General features: G+C 41.1%; 1 pseudogene; it reads right to left on the bottom strand.

The window, feature by feature from the left end:
* Positions 1-923: 923 nt before the first annotated feature.
* On the bottom strand, positions 924-5485 carry LOC135228722 (lysophosphatidylcholine acyltransferase 1-like; annotated as a pseudogene).
* Between the last annotated feature and the right edge of the window lie 16093 nt (positions 5486-21578).

Below are 21578 nucleotides of genomic sequence, written 5' to 3'. Positions count from 1 at the left end.
CCTAAGGACAGTAGCTCCACTCAGGTCACGAAGCCACCCATGACAGGGGTCTAAAGATTACTGGTACCTCCCAGTCCTTACAAACAAAAACATTGGATGCCCATGGTCCATCTGCAGAACCCACCTACCTGCAGGCTCTAGGGAACAGGGACGTGCTTTCCTCAGAGACACTCAGGGGTTGGTTCTCAGTCCTCTGCTTTGTTCAGAGTGTGACCCCCTGCTGCAATCAGATACCGGTATATACGCCAATATCCCCTGCCCCTCTAAGACTGTAGGACAGAGCCTGTACCACACACTTGATGATCAGCTACCTCGACACCTGAGCTGAATTCATACAAGAAAACTGAATGGACTCCTAGACTGATATACCGGATAGCAGCTCTAGCCATCTGGGGACAAGACGTCAGAGCTACAAAGGTGAAAATAATCAAGCTAGCTCACTCAAGCAACTCATAGGGGTATATCAAAACAAAACAAAGCAAGAAGCTATGACACAGTAAGCAAGCATTAATTAATATGATAACTTATAGATGGCTCGGAGAAAACAGTCAATATCAAGTCACATAAAGAAACAGACCATGATCACTTCATAAAGCTCTCAAAACAAAGATCCAGGGATCTTCTAGATCAAAGTGCATTCCTGGAATTACCAGAGCCAGAATACAAAAGTTTAATATACAGAACCCTTGAAGACATCAGGAAGGAAATGAGGCAACCCCCAGAACAAGCCAGGCAACACACAGATAAAGCAGCTTAAGAAACTAGAAAGATTATTCAGGACCATAATGAAAAGTCTAACAAGCTGGAAAAATCCATAGGCAGACAGCAATCAGAAATTCAGAAGATTAACAATAAAATTACATAAGTAGACAACTCAATAGAAAGTCAGAGGAGCAGAATTGAGCAAGTAGAAGCTAGAATTTTTGAACTTGAAGATACATCACTTGGCACTAATATATTTGAAGAAAAATCAGATAAAAGAATTTTAAAAAATGAAGAAACCTGGAGAATCATGTGGGACTCTTATCAAGAGAAATAACCCATGAGTGATTGGAGTACCAGAACAGGGAGGGATAACAGAAAATACAGAGAGAACTGTTGAAGATTTCTTGGCAGAAAATTTCCCCGATATCGTGAAAGATGAGAACATATCTATCCAAGATGCTCATCGAACTCCACATAAGGTAGATCTTAAAAGAAAGTCACCAAGACATATTATAATCAAAGTTGCCAAAACCAAAGATAAAGAATTATAAGAGCAGCGAGGGATAAATGAAAAGTCACCTACAAAGGAAAGCCAATAAGAATAAGCTCGGACTACTCGGCAAAAACCATGCAGGCAAGAAGACAATGGGATGACATATTTAAAAAATTGAAGGAAAAGAATTCCCACCCAAGAATCATACATCCAGCAAAACTGTCTCTTTAATATGAAGGTGAAATTGTGACATTTCCAGATAAACACAAGTTTAGGGATTTTTAAAAAACCAAACCAAAACTACAAGAAATACTGAAGGGAGTTCTTTGGTTAGAAAATCAGTAATATCAGGTATCAACTCAAGACTAGAACACTGGGCAGAGCAATCAGAAGTCAACCCCAGACGGGGTAATCCAAGAAAACAAAGCCAGATTATTCAAAAAAAAAAAAAAAAAAAGCTCAAAACAGGGTAATAGCAATATTATTATGTAAAAGAAGACAATGTTAAAATACTAAAGAGGGACTAAGAAATGTAATCATATACCTTCCATATGGAGAGGAAGATATGGTGATACAAAGAATAAAAGTTTGGTTTAAATTTAGAAAAATAGGGGTAAACAAGGTAACCACAAAGGAGACAAACTATCCTACACATCAAAATAAAATACAAGGGAAAAATAGAGACTCAGCAGAAACAAAATTGACAACAACAAATATGAGGAAAGGACAATATATAAAGATAATCTACTCAGCACATAAAATTAAGTGGGAAAAAGAAACTGTCAACAACACACCAAAAAAAGACATCAAAATGATAGCACTAAATTCATACCTATCCACAATAACTCTGAATATAAATGGACTAAATGCACCAATGAAGAGACAGAGAGTGGCAGAATGGATTAAAAAACAAGATCTGTCCATATGCTACCTACAAGAGACACACCTTAGACTTAGAGACACAAACTAAAAACTCAAAGGATGGAAAAAAATATATCAAGCAAACAACAATCAAAAAAGAGCAGGACAGGGTAGAACTGCCCCATAGGATTTCCAAGGCTGTAAATCTTTAAGTAAGCAGACTCACATCTTTCTCCCACAGAGTTGCTAGTAGGTTCCAAGGACTGACCTTTTGGCTAGAAGCCCAGTGCTTAACCATCCTGTCACCACGGCCCCTTACACACCCTAGTCTTCTAAAACCTCAGTCTGGAGACAACATGTGTAGGCCCTGTGGGGAGAGAGAACACCAGATATCCTCATGAGCAAATGGGAAGCCACAGCCCCTGGAAGGGCATGGTGACAGAGCCGGGGAGGTTCCTCACTCCAGAACCTTCTGTCCTAGTCCAGTTTCCTATGGACAGGCTACCTCCCGGGGTCAGTGCTTTCCGGGCTGAAGTCAGTACAGAGGCTGTTCGGGGTTGGCGCTGACAAGAGTCTAAGCGCAGGTTTCAAACCGTGCCTGGTCAGGATACAGATATTCTTCTGCAAAGTCTGGGTACATGTGTGCAAACCTGTCAGCAAAAGAGATTCTTCTCATCTTCATCCACACCGCTGAAGAGGTCTATCAGAAGCAGCTCTGCCACGCCCAAGGCCGTCTTCAGAATGCAGGACAGGTCTTCCTCATTTATGCAGCCGTCCTTATGCTATGCATACATCTTGAATGGCAGCTGGATGGTGTCCAGAGTCTCAGACGCTCTGCAGACCACGGACAAGGCGATCACGTATTCCCGCAGGTCCATCTTGCCACCTCCGCTCTCGTCAGTGAGAACATGCAGTCCAGCGTGTCGGAAAGGGGTACCTCCAAGTACTCCGTGAACTCCACAAGTCAGTCTTCTCGCCCTTCTTCACCTTTGTGCTTTTTATCTGTTTCAAGTTTTTCTAGCTTTAGCCCCAGGCCTCTCACAAGCCTAGCAAATTCTAGAAGGCAAGTGTCGGAGGGGAGACGGACTGTCCTTCCGCTGGGGCCAGCTAACGATCCTCAAACGTGTAATCCATGACGGAGACGCCCAGGGTCTCTGCCATGACGCGCCTCATGCTGCTGGCGTATAGCACCGGGCTCCTCTTCGCCTTGGAAGGGTGGTAAACTGGGAGAAACTCAATTTCCACCTAACTGTGAAACGGACACAGGGCGAGCCACAGCATTTCCAACACTCCAGGTCCTTGCCATGTCCACATGATCGTGTCCAGCTTATTTGGGTATCCTAAAACCACAGGCTGGACAGGAACACCAAGGATAAACACACCAGTCTTGAAGATAGTTTGACAGGTCCCATTGGTACAAGTACCTTCTGGAAAAATCATTGTCATAACTTCCCATTGGACTAAGCCCCTCTCTTTATCTCTTCCACTGTTTTCCTGCACAAGTCCTGGTCTGATCCGAACACACTGGCCGGATGTACTTGATCAGAATTCCCCATATGGGGATACCCCTGCTCTCTGCCTTCATCACGATGGACGACATGGTCATGGTCACGGGAACGGCGTCGAAGTACGAGGGGTGTGGTGCCAAGGGCCAGGATGGCCGCCTCAGTCGGTAGGGCCTGTCACCCCTTCTGGGCCACCGGGTGGAAGCCGCCTGCATATCACGTGGTCTGCATGACTGCCTTGAGCGGGAAGTCCACGACCTTCTGCCACAAGCCAGCGGCTCTTCTGGTTCTCTCTCAGCAAATCCTAGTGAAGGTACAAAAGCGAAGGACCAGGCGAACAGCATCATGAAGGCGGCAAACAGGAGTCGGATGGGGAAGAGAGTCAGCGTCATGATGGCGATCTGGGCCTTCTGCAGAGTGCTGAAGCGCAGCTCGTGCATGAAGGGGTTCTACCCCGGGGGTGACCAGCCACCGCTTCACCTGCACCTGCGCTGGGGGAGTTGGCGGCTGAGACAGAGCGGCCTGTGGCAGGTCTCCCCAGCCGCAGAGCCACCACCGTGAGAGGAGCCGGAGCGGACCGAGGCGGAGGGCGGGCAGACCCCTTATAATTCTTCTCATTTCTGTAGGGTTGGTAGTGGTGCCCCTCTTTCGTTCCTGATTTTGGTAATCGGTGTCTTCTCTTTTGTCTTCTTGGTCAGTCTAGCCAAAGGTTAAAGGTTTGTCAATTTTGTTGATCTTTTCAAAAAGCCAAATCTTGGTTTATTTGATTTTCTCTGGGTTTTTCTTTCAGCTACAGTATTATTTCATCCGTCTTGCTTGCTTTCTGTTTAGCTTGCTTATTGTTTTGTAGTTTCCTAAGGTGGAAGCTTAGGTTTTTTGAGACTTCTCTTCTTTCTGTCATAGGAATTTAAAGTTACACATTTCTTAACAAGCAACGCTTAAGATACACCCCATATGTTTTGATATGTTGTGTTTTTGTTTTCATTAAGTCCAAATTATTTTTAATGTCTCGTCTGTTTTCTTCTTTGATTCATGGATTATTTTGAAGTGTGTTAATTTTCAAGTATTTGGTCGGTTGTGGATTTCTAATTTAATTCCATTGTGGTCAGAGAATCAGAGAACACACTTTGTGTAATTTCAGTCTTTTTAATTTTATTGAGACTTGTTTTTGGCTCCTGTATAAGGCCTACCCTGGAAAATGTTCCATGTATACTTGAAAAGAGCATGTGTTCTGCAGTCCTTGGGCATTTTATAAATATCAGTTATGTCAAGTTGATGAGTAGTGTTAAAGTCTTCTGTAGTTATTCCATCAATGACTGAGAGTGGGGTATTGAAAGTCCTAACTATTATTGATAAATTGTCTATTTCCTCTTTTAATCCTTCTGGTATCTGCTTCATGCATTTTGGGGGTCTGTTGTTCAAGGACATTTATAATTGTTATATATTCTAGATGTATTGACTATCAAAAAGGTCCATAGTAATATTTGTTTTAAAGTCTATTTAATGTGATATTAATATAGCCATTCCAGCTCTCTTATGGTTACTGTTTACATACTATATCTTTTTCTATTCTTTGTTTTCAACCTACTTGTTTCTTTGAATCTAAGGTGTTCCTCTTGTAAGCAGCAAGACCCATTGTTGGATCTTCCTGTTTTATCCAGTCACATAATCTCTGCCTTTGGACTGGCGTGTTTAGTCCATTCAATTTTAATGTTCTCATTGATATGGTTAGGTTTTCTTTTGCTATTTTGCTAGTTGTTTTCTGTTTGTTTCAATGAAGTAATAGAACCATTAAAAGTTTTTAAGTTTAATAAGAAGCATCAATATATTTGGAAACTACTAAATTATTTCTCACTAAAGAAAAATCCAAAAGAGAAGAAATGACTCACATTTCTGTCATTCAAACTTAACTTTACCTAACATTGTGGTATGTTTTCTTCCAGTCTTTCTTATTCTTCATAGATGTTTGTCTGCTTTTTTTCCTCCCAGGGTTTATATCATACTACACATACAATTATTGTATATTTTCTTACAGAAGTATATTATATGCATTTTGCATGGATTTGAACCACAGAAGAGCCATCACCAGCCAAGATACCCTTGAAGCAGTCATGTGGAAGACTTTTTGAATAAATGAAGTGGCTCTGAATGGTCCTGTTGCTTAATTGACTGCACTTATCAAAAAGTTGAATATGTCAGAAGGTTGAGACAAACGGTTAACGTGCTTGGCTGCTAACTGAAAGGCTGGAGATTCAAGTCTACCCAGAGGTGCCTTCGAAGAAAGGCTTTTGGGTCTAGTTCTAAAAAAATCAAACATTTAAAACCTTATGGAGTATAGTTCTACTCTGACACATGTGGGGTCTCCATGAGTCAGAATCAGCCTGACAGCAACTGTTTTGGGTTAAAACGCAAGGTGTCTGAACAGCACCTGCTGCATCAAGTCTTTGTACTACACACCTGGTCTCTGGGTCCTATGTTTTTCGCTACCTATTTACTTTGTTAAATAAAAGAAAGATGTTTTCTTTTGTAAGTTTGGTAAAATTCACCTGTAAAATGGCTAGACTTACTGTCTTGAGGGAGTGATGTGGATAGTTGTCTACTACTGATTTTATGTAAATGCTGATATTAAGCTTACTGATTTTATTTAAACCTTTTGTCTCTTTGTCTATTAGTTTTTGATGGTGCATTTGCCAATTCTCCAAGTAGTTTCCCCAAATTATGCTTGTTGTAGAGAGAAGATTCTCCAACTCTGTTAGAGTAAAATCAAAGACATTTATTGAAGCCAATATGTCATTCAAATGGAGACTGTGAAAACCTCAGAGTCTGAAGCTCATGGATCCAAGGGAGAGAGTGCAAATCACACATAGTTATATGCCATAGGAGGAACTACAAAACACAATATTCTGATTGCTTTACAGTGACTGAAATCAATCAAAGGTGGGAGAAAGCAAAACATGATTTTTAACATTAGTGGTTACATTAATATAGCTAAAGAATACATTAATTGGCTAAAGGACAAAATTGCAAGGTATGTGTCTGTGGAGAGGGTCTCATGACCATCACAAAATGATGACATGATGATGGCGTAACAGATACTGTCAGGAACAGATTGCTAAACATTACCTTGCTCAGAACATAAGATTTTCTGGAGTGATCTAACACAAAAACTTTCAATAAGGTTTGGTTACAGACACCAGGACATGTAATATCCACATTCTTAGCCTGACCACAAAGAACAGAGTTTCCTTAATGACAGGGTTGGTTCCTAAGCAACAGGGTTTGAATCTGTGTGAAAGATTATACTGAGCTTTAGCATTAGTTCACCCATTTTACTTTACATCAGATGCCTCTTTTGATTTTATATCCCACATCATTCTGTTCTTTTGATCAAGGGTTCTGAAGAACATCCTTTGTTCACAGTTATGGGCATAATGTCTTCTGCATGAGTTTGGCAATATGCTACTCCCAGGTGGTGGCTCAACCTTCATAATTCATGCCTTTCTAGTTTTTCACATTAAGCCCCTTTTCCCCCATAATCAGGGACCATCGGTATCTCGGTTGCTGGGCAGCTCCAGTACGTCCATCATGCTATGGCTGAGCAGCTGTCTTCAGTGATTTCGGTATAGGGAGTGGATAGGGTATGGCCACATTGGAGGAACAACCTGACTTACTTTCAAATGGCTAACGTAAGTCATGAGGCTTCTCTAATTTTGGGTTCCTGAATGCAGTGTTGATATGCATAATTCTTTGAGCATGATCTTGAATGCAGTGTTGATATACATAATTCTCTGAGCATGAGATGAAGCAGGGTTATCAGTTCCTGTCGTAGATGCACATCGCATAACACATTTTATAATTCCAATAATACAGATTATTGTTAAAATAATTAACCCAGTTTGCAACAGAGACTGTGACCAAAAACCTGCACTATTTTTTAAGTAGCCAACTGAAGATATAAAAAAAAGTATGGTAAAGTTATAGGGGGTATAGACTGTACCCAAACAGCCATTGGATGAATCTTAGCAATATCCTCTTCAACATCTCCAGTTAATCCAAGAGCAACAATAGATGTTAGCAATGGAGCAAAACTCTCCTTGCTGGGCTAAGAGGAAATCCAGAACTATCCCATGGTCCAATACTACTTTTGCCAAGGATTCTAAAGTTTTTGTTGGGCGGCCATTCCATTGGCCACATCATCGACAATTTTAGCCATAGTGGCAGATAAATTGCTAATGGGATGTTCTATTGCATAATACCAAGCCAGGGCACAACAGCACATAAGAAGGATCTCCCCATCTTGGGTAATAAATGATGGGATTATCTGAGAGAACAAGTTCTATCTTCTTTATGGATATTAATTTCAAGTTACTGTTCCATAGCAAGGTGTCATTGTATGAATGAATACTCATGGTAACTCCTAGCATCTTTAAGGTACGTGGGCCTAGCATATATTCCAACCATGTAAACATGACAATGCCCAAATATAGAGTGACTTATCAGAGTTTTTCCTTGAGTAAGCTGATTCTCCACACAAAAAGACACATCTAGATGGGGCACACAACATGCCTGCCCAGGTTTGAATATAAGGAAATGGGATGGACTGATTGGCCCTTCTGAGTCACTTTGCAGTTAATGAATCATCACAAATGGATAATTCTCCAAAATCCGGGGATCCTTGAGTCAGGCACAAACTGAGAGTTTTTAAATTATTTTTAAAATGACTATCTGGGAGGCGGGGCCAAGACGGCGGACTAGGTGGACGCTACCGTGGATCCCTCTTGCAACAAAGACTCGGAAAAACAAGGGAATCGATCACATACATAATAATCTACGAACTCTGAACAACAAGCACAGACTTAGAGTCAGAAAACGAACAAATACGGGCAGACAGCGACCGTTTTCAGAACCAGGAGCCAGCGTACCAGGCAGGTGACCTTCGGAGCCCAATCTGGGGCAGAGCCCAGGGGGGCATACGGCACAGAAAGGGGGCCCACCCCTTCCCCCCCGAACCCATCCCGGGAGGAAGTCTAGCTGGTTGGTGCGGGCGGCGTAGAGGCGCAGCCGGAGGGAGAAGCACCCGGGAGGCAGTGACTGATCTGGGAGTGGGGAGAATAGCATCCCAGCTGGGGTGCTGTCCCGCCGGGAGTTAGGCGAGAGGCGGACGGGGCGCGAGCGGGGGGGGTCAACTATATATCCCTAAAGTGACCCCGGGGCGAGGCCCACACATTCGTGTGGGAGGACGCACACCCAGTCCGCACGTGTGGCGCGGCACACCGGAGGGAGAAATCCCCAGAGGTGACTGGTCTCGAGGCGGGGAAGGCAGCATCCCAGACGGGGAGCCATTCCGCTGGGATCTGGGCACGCGTGTGGGCCGGGCATGAGCGCAGGGTCCATTTTTATTACCCTGAATTGACCCAGGGGGCGGGCCCACCTGGTCGTGCGAGTGACGCCCACCCAGTTCGCGCGAGAGGTGTGGTGCACCGGAAGAAGTCCCCGGGAGGAAGTGATTGCTCCCGGAGTGGGGAAAGCAACGTCCCAGACGGGGTGCCGTCCTGCTGGGATTTGGGCTCACGCGCGGGTGGGGAGTGAGCGCGGGGTCCATTTTTATTCCCCGGAATTGACTCAGGGGGCGGGCCCACCTGGCCCTGCGGGTGACGCCCACCCAGTTCGCGCGAGAAGTGTGGCGCACCGGAAGGAGAAGTCCCCGGGAGGAAGTGACTGGTTCCGGAATGGGGAAAGCAGCGTCCTAACCCGGAAGTCGTCCCGCTGGGATTTGGGCACGTGCATGGGCGGGGCGTGACCGCAGACCCCAATTATAATCGCCTGAATAGACCCTGGGGGCAGGCCCACCTGTTCGTGCGGGAAACGCCCACCCAGTGCACGCGAGCGGTGCCGCGCACCGGAGGGAGAAGTCCCCGGGAGGAAGTGACTGGTCTCCGAGCAAGGAAAGCAGCGTCCTAGCCGGGGACCCGTCCCGCCCGGATTTTGGCGAACGGGGGCGGAGCGTGAACGCGGTGTTCAGCTCTATATTCTGTGGTGCTACACTCCTAGCTCTCTGATCCCTCCCCCACCCTCCCCAGGCAGCCCCATTAACATCCGAATACCCGGAGCCAGAGGGAGAATTCAGATAGGGATCTGACTGCATTTTCTTTTAGCCGACTACCTGGAAAATCTAGTTTCCCAGTGATGGCTCGGAGACAGCAGTCCATATCAAACCACATAAAGAAACAGACCATGACAGCTTCTCCAACCCCCCAAACAAAAGAATCAAAATCTTTCCCAAATGAAGATACAATCCTGGAATTATCAGATATAGAATATAAAAAACTTAATTTACAGAATGCTTAAAGATATTACAAATGAAATTAGGATAAATGCAGAAAAAGCCAAGGAACACACTGATAAAACTGTTGAAGAACTCAAAAAGATTATTCAAGAACATAGTGGAAAAATTAACAAGTTGCAAGAATCCATAGAGAGACAGCATGTAGAAATCCAAAAGATTAACAATAAAATTACAGAATTTGACAACGCAATAGAAAGTCAGAGGAGCAGACTCGAGCAATTAGAATGTAGACTGGGACTTCTGGAGGACCAGGGAAACAACACCAACATAGCTGAAAAAAAATCAGATAAAAGAATTAAAAAAAATGAAGAAACCCTAAGAATCATGTGGGACTCTATCAAGAAGGATAACTTGCGAGTGATTGGAGTCCCAGAACAGAGAGGGGGGACAGAAAACACAGAGAAAATAGTTGAAGAAATCCTGACACAAAACTTCCCTGACATCATGAAAGACGAAAGGATATCTATCCAAGATGCTTATCGAACCCCATTTAAGATTGATGCAAAAAGAAAAACACCAAGACATATTATCATCAAACTTGCCAAAAAAAAAGAGAAACAGAAAATTTTAAAAGCAGCCAGGGAGAAAAGAAAGGTTTCCTTCAAGGGAGAATCAATAAGAATAAGTTCAGACTACTCAGCAGAAACCATGCAGGCAAGAAGGGAATGGGACGACGTATACAGAGCACTGAACGAGAAAAACTGCCAACCAAGGATCATATATCCAGCAAAACTCTCTCTGAAATATGAAGGCGAAATTAAGATATTTACAGATAAACACAAGTTTAGAGAATTTGCAAAAACTAAACCAAGACTGCAAGAAATGCTAAAGGAGATTGTTTGGCCTGATGACCAATAATATCAGGTACCAGCACAATACAAGGTCACAAAACAGAACGTCCTGATATCAGTACAACTCAAATAGGGAAAGCACAAAAACAAACAAATTAAGACTAATTCTAAAAAATAAATAAACAAAATAATACACACAACAGGAAATCATGGAAATCAATAGATAAACGATCACAATAATCAAAAAGAGGGACTAAATATAGGAGGCATTGAACTGCCAGATGGAGAGTGATACAAGGCGATATAGAAGGATACAAGTTAGGTTTTTACTTAGAAAAATCGGGGTAAATAAAAAGGTAACCACAAAAAGGAATATCAATTCCGTAACTCAAGAAAAATGCCAAGAAAAACGTAACGACTCAATAAACACAAAGTTAAACATTATGAAAATGAGGATCTCACAAGCTACTAAGAAAAACGTCTCAGCACAAAAAAGCATGTGGAAAAATGAAATGGCCAACAACGCACATGAAAAGGCATCAAAATGACAGCACTAAAAACTTACTTATTACGCTGAATGTAAACGGACTAAATGCACCGATAAAGAGACAGAGAGTCACGGACTGGATAAAAAAAACACGATCCATCTATATGCTGCCTACAAGAGACACACCTTAGACTTAGAGACACAAACAAACTAAAACTCAAAGGATGGAAAAAAGTATATCAAGCAAACAATAAGCAAAAAAGAAGAGGAGTAGCAATATTAATTTCTGACAAAATAGACTTTAGACTTAAATCTGCCACAAAGGATAAAGAAGGACACTATATAATGATAAAAGGGACAATTGATCAGGAAGATATAACCATATTAAATATTTACGCACCTAATGACAGGGCTGCAAAATACATAAATCAAATTTTAACAGAATTGAAAAGTGAGATAGACACCTCCACATACATAGTAGGAGACTTCAACACACCACTTTCGGAGAAGGACAGGACATCCAGTAAGAAGCTCAATAGAGACACGGAAGACCTACTTACAACAATCAACCAACTTGACCTCATTGACTTATACAGAACTCTCCACCCAACTGCTGCAAAATATACTTTTTTTTCTAGTGCACATGGAACATTCTCTAGAATAGACCACATATTAGGTCATAAAACAAATCTTTCCAGAATCCAAAACATTGAAATATTACAAAGCATCTTCTCAGACCACAAGGCAATGAAGCTAGAAATCAATAACAGAAAAACTAGGGAAAAGAAATCAAATACTTGGAAAATGAACAATACCCTCCTGAAAAAAGACTAGGTTATAGAAGACATCAAGGAGGGAATAAGGAAATTCTTACAAAGTAACGAGAATGAAAATACTTCCTATCAAAACCTCTGGGACACAGCAAAAGCAGTGCTCAGAGGCCAATTTATATGGATAAATGCACACATACAAAAAGAAGAAAGAGCCAAAATCAGAGAACTGTCCCTACAACTTGAACAAATAGAAAGTGAGCAACAAAAGAACCCATCAGCCACCAGAAGAAAACAAAGAATAAAAATTAGAGCTGAACTAAATGAATTAGAGAACAGAAAAACAATTGAAAGAATTAACAAAGCCAAAAGCTGGTTCTTTGAAAAAATTAACAAAATTGATAAACCATTGGCTAGACTGACTAAAGAAAAACAGGAAAGGAAACAAATAACCCGAATAAGAAACGACAAGGACCACATCACAACAGAACCAAATGAAATCAAAAGAATCATATCAGATTACTACATAAAATTGTACTCTAACAAATTTGAAAACCTAGAAGAAATGGATAAATTCTTGGAACAATACTACCTAAACTAACACATTCAGAAGTAGAACAACTAAATAGACCCATAACAAAAAAAGAGATTGAAACGGTAATCAAAAAACTTCCAACAAAAAAAAGTCCTGGCCCAGATGGCTATACTGCAGAGTTCTACCAAACCTTCAGAGAAGACTTAACACCATTACTATTGAAGGTATTTCAAAGTATAGAAAAAGACGGAATACTACCCAACTCATTCTATGAAGCTACCATATCCCTGATACCAAAACCAGGTAAAGACATCACAAAAAAAATAATTACAGACCTATACCCCTCATGAACATAGATGCAAAAATCCTCAACAAAATTCTAGCCAATAGAATCCAACAACACATCAAAAAAATAATACACCGTGATCAAGTGGGATTTATACCAGGTATGCAAGGCTGGTTTAATATCAGAAAAACCATTAATGTAATCCATTACATAAATAAAACAAAAGATAAAAACCACATGATCTTATCAATAGACGCAGAAAAGGCATTTGACAAAGTTCAACACCCATTTATGATAAAAACTCTAACCAAAATAGGAATTGAAGGAAAATTCCTCAACATAATAAAGGGCATCTTTATGCAAAGCCAACGGCCAATATCACTCTAAATGGAGAGAACCTGAAAGCATTTCCCTTGAGAACGGGAACCAGACAAGGATGCCCTTTATCACCGCTCTTATTCAACATCGTACTTGAAGTCCTAGCCAGGGCAATTAGGCTAGACAAAGAAATAAAGGGTATCCAGATTGGTAAGGAGGAAGTAAAGCTATCACTATTTGCAGATGACATGATCGTATACATGGAAAACCCTAAGGAATCCTCCAGAAAACTACTGAAACTAATAGAAGAGTTTGAAAGAGTCTCAGGATATAAAATAAACATACAAAAATCACTTGGATTCCTCTACATCAACAAAAAGAACACCGAAGAGGAAATAACCAAATCAATACCATTCACAGTAGCCCCCAAGAAGATAAAATACATAGGAATAAATCTTACCAAGGATGTAAAAGACCTATACAAGGAAAACTATAAAACTCTGCTACAAGAAATTCAAAAGGACATACTTAAGTGGAAAAACATACCCTGCTCATGGATAGGAAGACTTAACGTAGTAAAAATGTCTATTCTACCAAAAGCCATTTATACATATAACGCACTTCCAATCCAAATACCAATGTCATACTTTAAGGGGATAGAGAAAGAAATCACTAATTTCATATGGAAAGGAAAGAACCCCCGGATAAGCAAAACAATACTGAAAAAGAAGAAGAAAGTGGGAGGCCTCACCCTACCTGATTTCAGAACCTATTATATAGCTACAGTATTCAAAACAGCCTGGTACTGGTACAACAACAGGCACATAGACCAATGGAACAGAATTGAGAATCCAGATATAAATCCATCCACGTATGAGCAGCTGATATTTGACAAAGGACCAGTGTCAGTTAACTGGGGAAATAATAGTCTTTTTAACAAATGGTGCTGGCATACCTGGATATCCATTTGCAAAAGAATGAAACAGGACCCATACCTCACACCATGCACAAAAACTAACTCCAAGTGGATCAAAGACCTAAACATAAAGACTAAAACGATAAAAATCATGGAAGAAAAAATAGGATCTACCCTAGGAGCCCTAATACAGGGCATAAACAGAATACAAAACATTACCAAAAATGATGAAGAGAAACCAGATAACTGGGAGCTCCAAAAAGTCAAACACCTATGCTCATCTAAAGACTTCACCAAAAGAGTAAAAAGACCACCTACAGACTGGGAAAGAATTTTCAGCTATGACATCTCAGACCAGCGCCTGATCTCTAAAATCTACATGATTCTGTCAAAACTCAACCACAAAAAGACAAACAACCCAATCAAGAAGTGGGCAAAGGATATGAACACACATTTCACCAAGGAAGATATTCAGGCAGCCAACAGATACATGAGAAAATGCTCTCGATCATTAGCCATTAGAGAAATTCAAATTAAAACTACGATGAGATTCCATCTCACACCAACTAGACTGGCATTAATTCAAAAAACACAAAATAATAACTGTTGGAGAGGCTGCGGAGAGATTGGAACTCTCACACACTGCTGGTGGGATTGTAAAATGGTACAACCACTTTGGAAATCCATCTGGCGTTATCTTAAACAGTTAGAAATAGAACTACCATACAACCCAGAAATCCCACTCCTCGGAATATACCCTAAAGATACAAGAGCCTTCACACAAACAATATGCACACCCATGTTTATTGCAGCTCTGTTTACAATAGCAAAAAGCTGGAAGCAACCAAGATGTCCATCAACGGACGAATGGGTAAATAAATTGTGGTATATTCACACAATGGAATACTACGTATCGATAAAGAACAGTGACGAATCTCTGAAACATTTCATAACATGGAGGAATCTGGAAGGCATTATGCTGAGCGAAATGAGTCAGTTGCAAAAGGACAAATATTGTATAAGACCACTATTATAAGATCTTGAGAAATAGAAAAAACGGAGAAGAACACATACTTATGTGGTTACAAAGGGGGGAGGGAGGGAGGGAGGGAGAGGGCTTTTTATTGATCAATCTGTAGATAAGAACGGCTTTAGGTGAAGGGAAAGACAACACTCAATACAAGGAAGGTCAGCCTAATTGGACTGGATTAAAAGTAAAGAGGTTTCCGGGATAAAATGAAAGCTTCAAAGGTCAACGAAGCAGGGGCTGGGGTCTGGGGAACTTGGTTTGAGGGGACTTCTAAGTCAATGGGCAAAATAATTCTATTATGAAAACACTCTGCATCCCACTTTGAATTGTGGCGCCTGGGGTCCTAAATGTCAACAAGTGGCCATCTAAAATACATTAATTGGTCTCAACCCACCTGGAGCAAAGGCAAAGGAAGAACACCAAGGTCACACGACAACTAAGAACCCAAGAGACAGAAAGGGCCACATGAACCAGAGACCTACATTATCCTGAGACCAGAAGAACTAGTTGGTGCCCGGCCACAATCGATGTCTGTCCTGTCAGGGAGCACAACAGACAACTCCTGAGGGAGCATTAGACCAATGGGATACAGACCCCAAATTCTCATTAAAAGACCACACCTAATGGTATGATTGCGACTAGAGGAATCCCAGAGACAATGCTCCCCAGAACTTCTGATGGCACAGGACAGGAACCATCCCCGAAGACAAATCATCAGGCATGAAAAGGACTGGTCAGTGGGGGGGAGAGAGATGCTGATGAAGAGTGAGCTAATTAAATCAGGTGGACACGGGAGAATGTGTTGGCAACTCTTGGCTGGAGGGGGGATGGGAAGATAGAGAGAGAGCGAAGATGGCAAAATTGGAACGAAACAAGAGACTGTAAGAGCTGACTCAATGGGGGAGAGCAAGTGGGAGAAGGGAGTAAGATGTATGTAAACCTACATGTGACAGACTGATTGGAATGGTAAATGTTCACTTGAAGCTTAATAAAAATTAAAAAGAAAAAAGAAAGATGAACAGCAAAAAAAAAAAAATGACTATCTGCTACTACTGTAGAATAATATTGAACACCATCAAGAAAAAGATTGCATGGTGTGGATAGAATAAAACATTCTAACCATGCATTGGTAGGATTGAAACAGGGAGTTGATGGATAAGTGGGTAATTCTGGAAGTAGCCATAATGTGACATGAATAGCCCATTTCAAGAGTTTCTCAAAATCAACAGTAAAATCAGGTGTGGATTTATAATCTAACACTGGCACAGCAAAAGGATCGGTATGATCTTGTAGGCTGAGGGGAAGAGTGATGCATCCAGCACTCAATTAAATTGTTAGCACTGGCTACTGAAATAACTAATTTGATAAAAGCATTTTCTTGCCAAGCAATAGAAAAAGGAAACAATAAAAGTATTAAAGCAGTAATGGGAGTCATGATTAGAACACAAATATGGAAAAGGAATACTACCACAAACATTCAGAAAAAATAACTGTGCCTGTAATTACCAAGGAAACCCTGATGGTGTAGTAGTTAACATTCAGCTGCTAACCAAACGGTCTGCAGTTCAAATGGACCAAGTGCTCCTTGGAAACCCTATGGGGCAGTTCTACTCTGTCCTATGGGGTCGCTATGAATCAGAAAGAACTCAACAGCAATGGGTTTGGTTAAAATTACCAAACTAACTCCAAAAATCTCCAAAAGTTGCATAAATGTTTACCAAAAAATAATTCTTAAGTATATAACATACAGAAAAGCTAAAGCTAGAAAGATAGCAGTATAACAGAGTCTAAAGCTTAGCCACCTGCATGTTCCAGCTCCATGACCTGGGGTAAGTCATCCACTCTTGTAGTCATCTACTTCATGTTTGAACACAAGTGAATTTCACTTTGAGTTCTTCTGTGACTTCTAGTACAAACAGGTGCTGTAGTCTTTTTCAGTTGAGATAAATGGACCCACTCCTTAACTCCTCGTAATTTAGCTACACAACGATGAATTAGGGGGAATAGGTATGGACCCTTCCAACAAGGCTCAAGGGAATCCTTTAATTGGTGTGTCTTCCAATAAACATAGTTGCTAGGTGCAAGAGGAGGCATTGTACCTCCGCCATCAAATGCTTGCTTGAGGAGCATACTCCTTGGCATAATGAATTAAGGCCTGGCAATATTTTAATAAATTGGCTTGGATCAAATCTGAATCAGCAGCTCCTGATAAATAAGGTAAATTCATTGGCTACCCTGCAATTATCTCATAAGGGGTCAATTTATGAGGGTCAGGTCAACCACGCTGAAGATGAAAGTTTTGCCAATTAGGTCTTTATGATACCATTGTTCCGTTCTACAAATCCAGAGGACTGCGTGTGGTAAGAACAATGGAGCTCACAAAAAACAGGAAATATTTTACAAATAGCAGCAATCACTTGTCCAGTAAAGTGGGGTACCTAAATCACTGCAAAGGATGGCTGGAGCCCCAAGTGGGAACGATATTTTCCAGCAATTTCTTAGCCACAAAAGTTGCCATAGCTTAGTGACAGGGAAAATCTACTAAATGTGAATATCCGCAAATCACAACTAAAACAAATGTATAACCATTGGAGGGAGTTAGTTGAATAAAATCCACTTACTATTTGAACATAGGTCCTATTAGCAATGGCTATCTCCCAAGAGATACCCTGATGATGAGGGTATCCCTCTGGTGAGGGTTGGTAGATTTTACCTCCATTATACTCAGAACAAAGAGGGCACAGCCTCGCTACTTGATTTGAAGCCTTCCAAAGTGTCCCCAAAAATATTTATGTAAAATTCCCATTGTCTTGTCCCTGCTCAATGATCCTTCACATGAAAGGTCATGACCAAAGGATGTGTAAGTCCTTGAAGATAACTGGTTTTGGATCTGGCCTTTCCCAAAGGAAAGTATTCTTACTAATTTTACAACTGTCCTGTCATGGATTGCATTGTGTCTCCAAAAAATATGTGTATCAATTTGGCTAGGCTATGATACCAATTTTATGATACCAAGTATTGTGTGACTGTCCACAATTTTGTCATCTGATGTGATTTTCCTGTGTGTTGTAAATCCTATCTCTATGATGTTAATGAGATGGGATTAGTAGCAGTTATGTTAATGAGGCAGGACTCAATATACAAAATTAGATTGTATCTTAAGCCAATCTATTTTGATATACAAGACAGAAGTGAGCAGACAGACACAGGGACCTAAAACAATCAAGAAGTAGCACCAGGAGAAGAGTGCGTCCTTTGGAACTGAGGTTCCTGCACTAAGAGGCTCCTAGACCAAGGGAAGATTGATGACAGGGACCTTCCTCCAGAGTTAACAGAGGGAGAAAGCCATGGTCTGGAGCTTGCACCCGGAATTCAGTCTTCTAGCTTCCTAGACTGAGAGAATAATTCTCTGTCTTAAAGCCATCCACTTGTGGTATTCCTGTCATAGCAGCCCTAGATAACCAAGACAGAATTTGTTACCAGGAGTGAGGTACTGCTCTAACAGATACCTAAAATATGGATGCAGAGGAGGGAGCGACCAAGATGGTGGAATAAACAAATGCTTCCAGTGAGCCCTCTTACAACAAAGACCTGAAAAAACAAGTGAAATGAGTATATTTATGACAAGCCAGGAGCCCTGAACATCAAAGGCAGGTTAGAAAATGAACTGAGAGTCAGGGGGAGGAAGAGACATTTCAGAAGCAGAGAGGAGTTACTGAACCTAAATCACTGGGAGCACTCAGGCACCATTCCTGGGAGTGGCTGTGGCAGGCTGGTACTCGTGTTCGGCAGCAGTTTCCTCAGGGAGAAGCAGCCAGCCACACAGCCTACTCATACCTCTGGAACCAGAGAAGAACGGTGCTCTTGGCAAAAGGTAAGTACCTGCGTATATTTTACCACAGCACCCCCTCCCCGATCCCAAGCTGGCTCCAGCAGATGATTTCCCTGGGTCTGAGATAGGCCCTATTCAGCGCCTAGAGCCATCCTGCCAGCCTTGGAGAAGGAATAAATTTGCAATTACGGGAAAAGATAATTTGCCAGCTCCATTAACCAGAAGAGCTCAGGACAGGAGCAGTTCCTGTCTAGGCATAAACGGTCCATGGACTTTGAGTACCTTTCCCCTCTGCATGGACTTGTGTAGGCCTATTTCAGGAGAATAGGCCCTCCTTGGCAGACTACAACTGTTTCAGCTCTGTGGTTGAGAGGTGAGAATTTGATGTTTGACATTGCTTTGCTTATTACACAGGGTCCTCACCCACCCACATCAGGGGCTAGAGGACTGGAGGCTCCACTCAGGTTGCCCAGACACCCGAGACAAGGGTCCAAGGAGAACTGGTACCTCCCAGTCCTTACAACCGAAAACATTGGATGCCCATGGTCTGTCTGCAGAGCCCACCCCATAGGCTCTAGGGAATAGGGACATGCTTTCCTCAGAGACATGTGGGGGACGATTCTCAGGCCCCTGCCTTCTTCAGAGCATGATGCCCTGCTGCAACCCGGTACCAGTACCTACACCAATCACCCCTGCCCCTCTAAGACTGTAGGACAGAGTCTGTACCACACATTGATAATCGGTTACCTGGACACCTGAGGTGAATTCATGCAAGAAAACTGAATGAACTCCTAGACTGATATACCTGATAACAGCTGTAGCCATCCAGGGACAGGACATTAGAGCTCCAAAGGTGAAAATAATCAAGCTAGCTCACCCAGGCAACCCATTTGGGAATATCAGAACAAACCAAAGCAAAAAGCTACAACACAGTAAGCAAACATAAAATAAACTAATACAATAACTTATAGATGGCTCAGAGACGACAGTAGATTTCAAGTCACATAAAGCAACAGACCATGATCACCTCAACAAGCTCTCAAAACAAAGAATCAAGGGATCTTCTAGATGAAAGTGCCTTCCTGGAATTGCCAAAGGCAGAATACAAAAGATTAATATACAGAACCCTTCAAGACATCAGGAAGGAAATGAGGAGATACGCAGAACAAGCCAAGGAACACACAGAGAAAGTAGGTGAAGAAATGAAAAAGGTTATAAAGGAACATAATGAAAAATTTAATAAGCTGGAAAAATCCATGGACAGACAGCAATTAGAAATTCAGAAGAGTAACAATAAAATTACAGAAGGAGACAACTCAATAGAAAGTCAGCGGGGCAGAACTGAGCAAGTGGAAAGCAGAATTTCTGAAGTTGAAAATAAAGCACTTGGCACCAATATATTACAAGAAAAATCATATAAAAGAATTTGAAAAAATGAAGAAACCAGGGACTCTAACAAGATAAATAACCTATGAATGACTGCAGTACCAGAACAGGGAGGGATAACAGAAAATACACAGAGAATCATTGAAGATTGTTGGCAGAAAACTTCCCTGATATCGTGAAAGATGAAAAGATATCTCTCTAAGATGCTCATCGAATTCCACATAAGGTAGACGTTAAAAGAAAGGCACCAAAACATATTATAATCAAACTTTCCAAAACCAAAGACAAAGGGAGAATTTTAAGAGCATCTAGAGATAAACGAAAAGTCACCTACAAAGAAGAGTCAAAAAGAATAAGCTCGGAGTGCATGGCAGGAACCATGCAGGCAACAAGGCAATAGGATGCCTTATATAAAAAACTGAAGGCAAAAAATTGCCAGCCAAGAATCATATATCCAGCAAAACTGTGTCTCAAATATGAAGGTCAAATTAGGACATTTCCAGATAAACAGAAGTTTAGGGAATTCATAAAAACCAAACCAAAACTACAAGAAATACTAAAGGGAGTTCGTTGGTTAGAAAATCAATAATACTGGGTATCAGCCCAAGACTAGAACACTGGGCGGAGCAATCAGAAGTCAACCAAGACAGTGAAATCAAAAAAAGAAATCAAGATTTAAAAAACGCTCAAGGGTAAGTGGGAGTATGCAGTAAGATGTATATAAGCTTATATGTGAGAGACTGACTTGATTTGTAAACTTTCACTTAAAGCACAACAAAAGTTATTAAAAAAAAACGCTTAAAACAGGGAAAAAGTGATGTTATTATGTAAAAGAAGACAACATTAAAAAAATAAAGAGGGACTAAGAAATGTAGTCATAGATCTTCCATATGGAGACAAAGACAAGGCAATACACAGAAATAAAAGTTAGGTTTAAATTTAGAAAAGTAAGGGTAAATAATAAGGTAACCACAAAAGAGACAAACTATCCAACACATGAAGATAAAATGTAAGAAAAAAATACAGACTCACCAGAAAAAAAATCAACAACAAGGAATATGAGGAAAGGTAATCTATTCAGCACATAAAATTAAGTGCGAAAAAGAAACTGTCAACAACACACAAAAAAAGACATCAAAATGATAGCACTAAATTCATAAAAAAAAATTCATACCTATCCATAACTACGCTGAATGTGTATGGACTAAATGCACCAATAAAGAGATGGAGAGTGGCAGAACGGATTAAAAAAAAATCCATCTATATGCTGCTTACGAGAGACACACCTTAGACTTAGAGACACAAACAAACTAAAAC

The sequence above is a fragment of the Loxodonta africana genome, chromosome 27, assembly GCF_030014295.1.
Source record: "Loxodonta africana isolate mLoxAfr1 chromosome 27, mLoxAfr1.hap2, whole genome shotgun sequence".
Classification (NCBI taxonomy): domain Eukaryota; kingdom Metazoa; phylum Chordata; class Mammalia; order Proboscidea; family Elephantidae; genus Loxodonta; species Loxodonta africana.
This window is presented reverse-complemented; position numbering and strand designations above follow the sequence as displayed.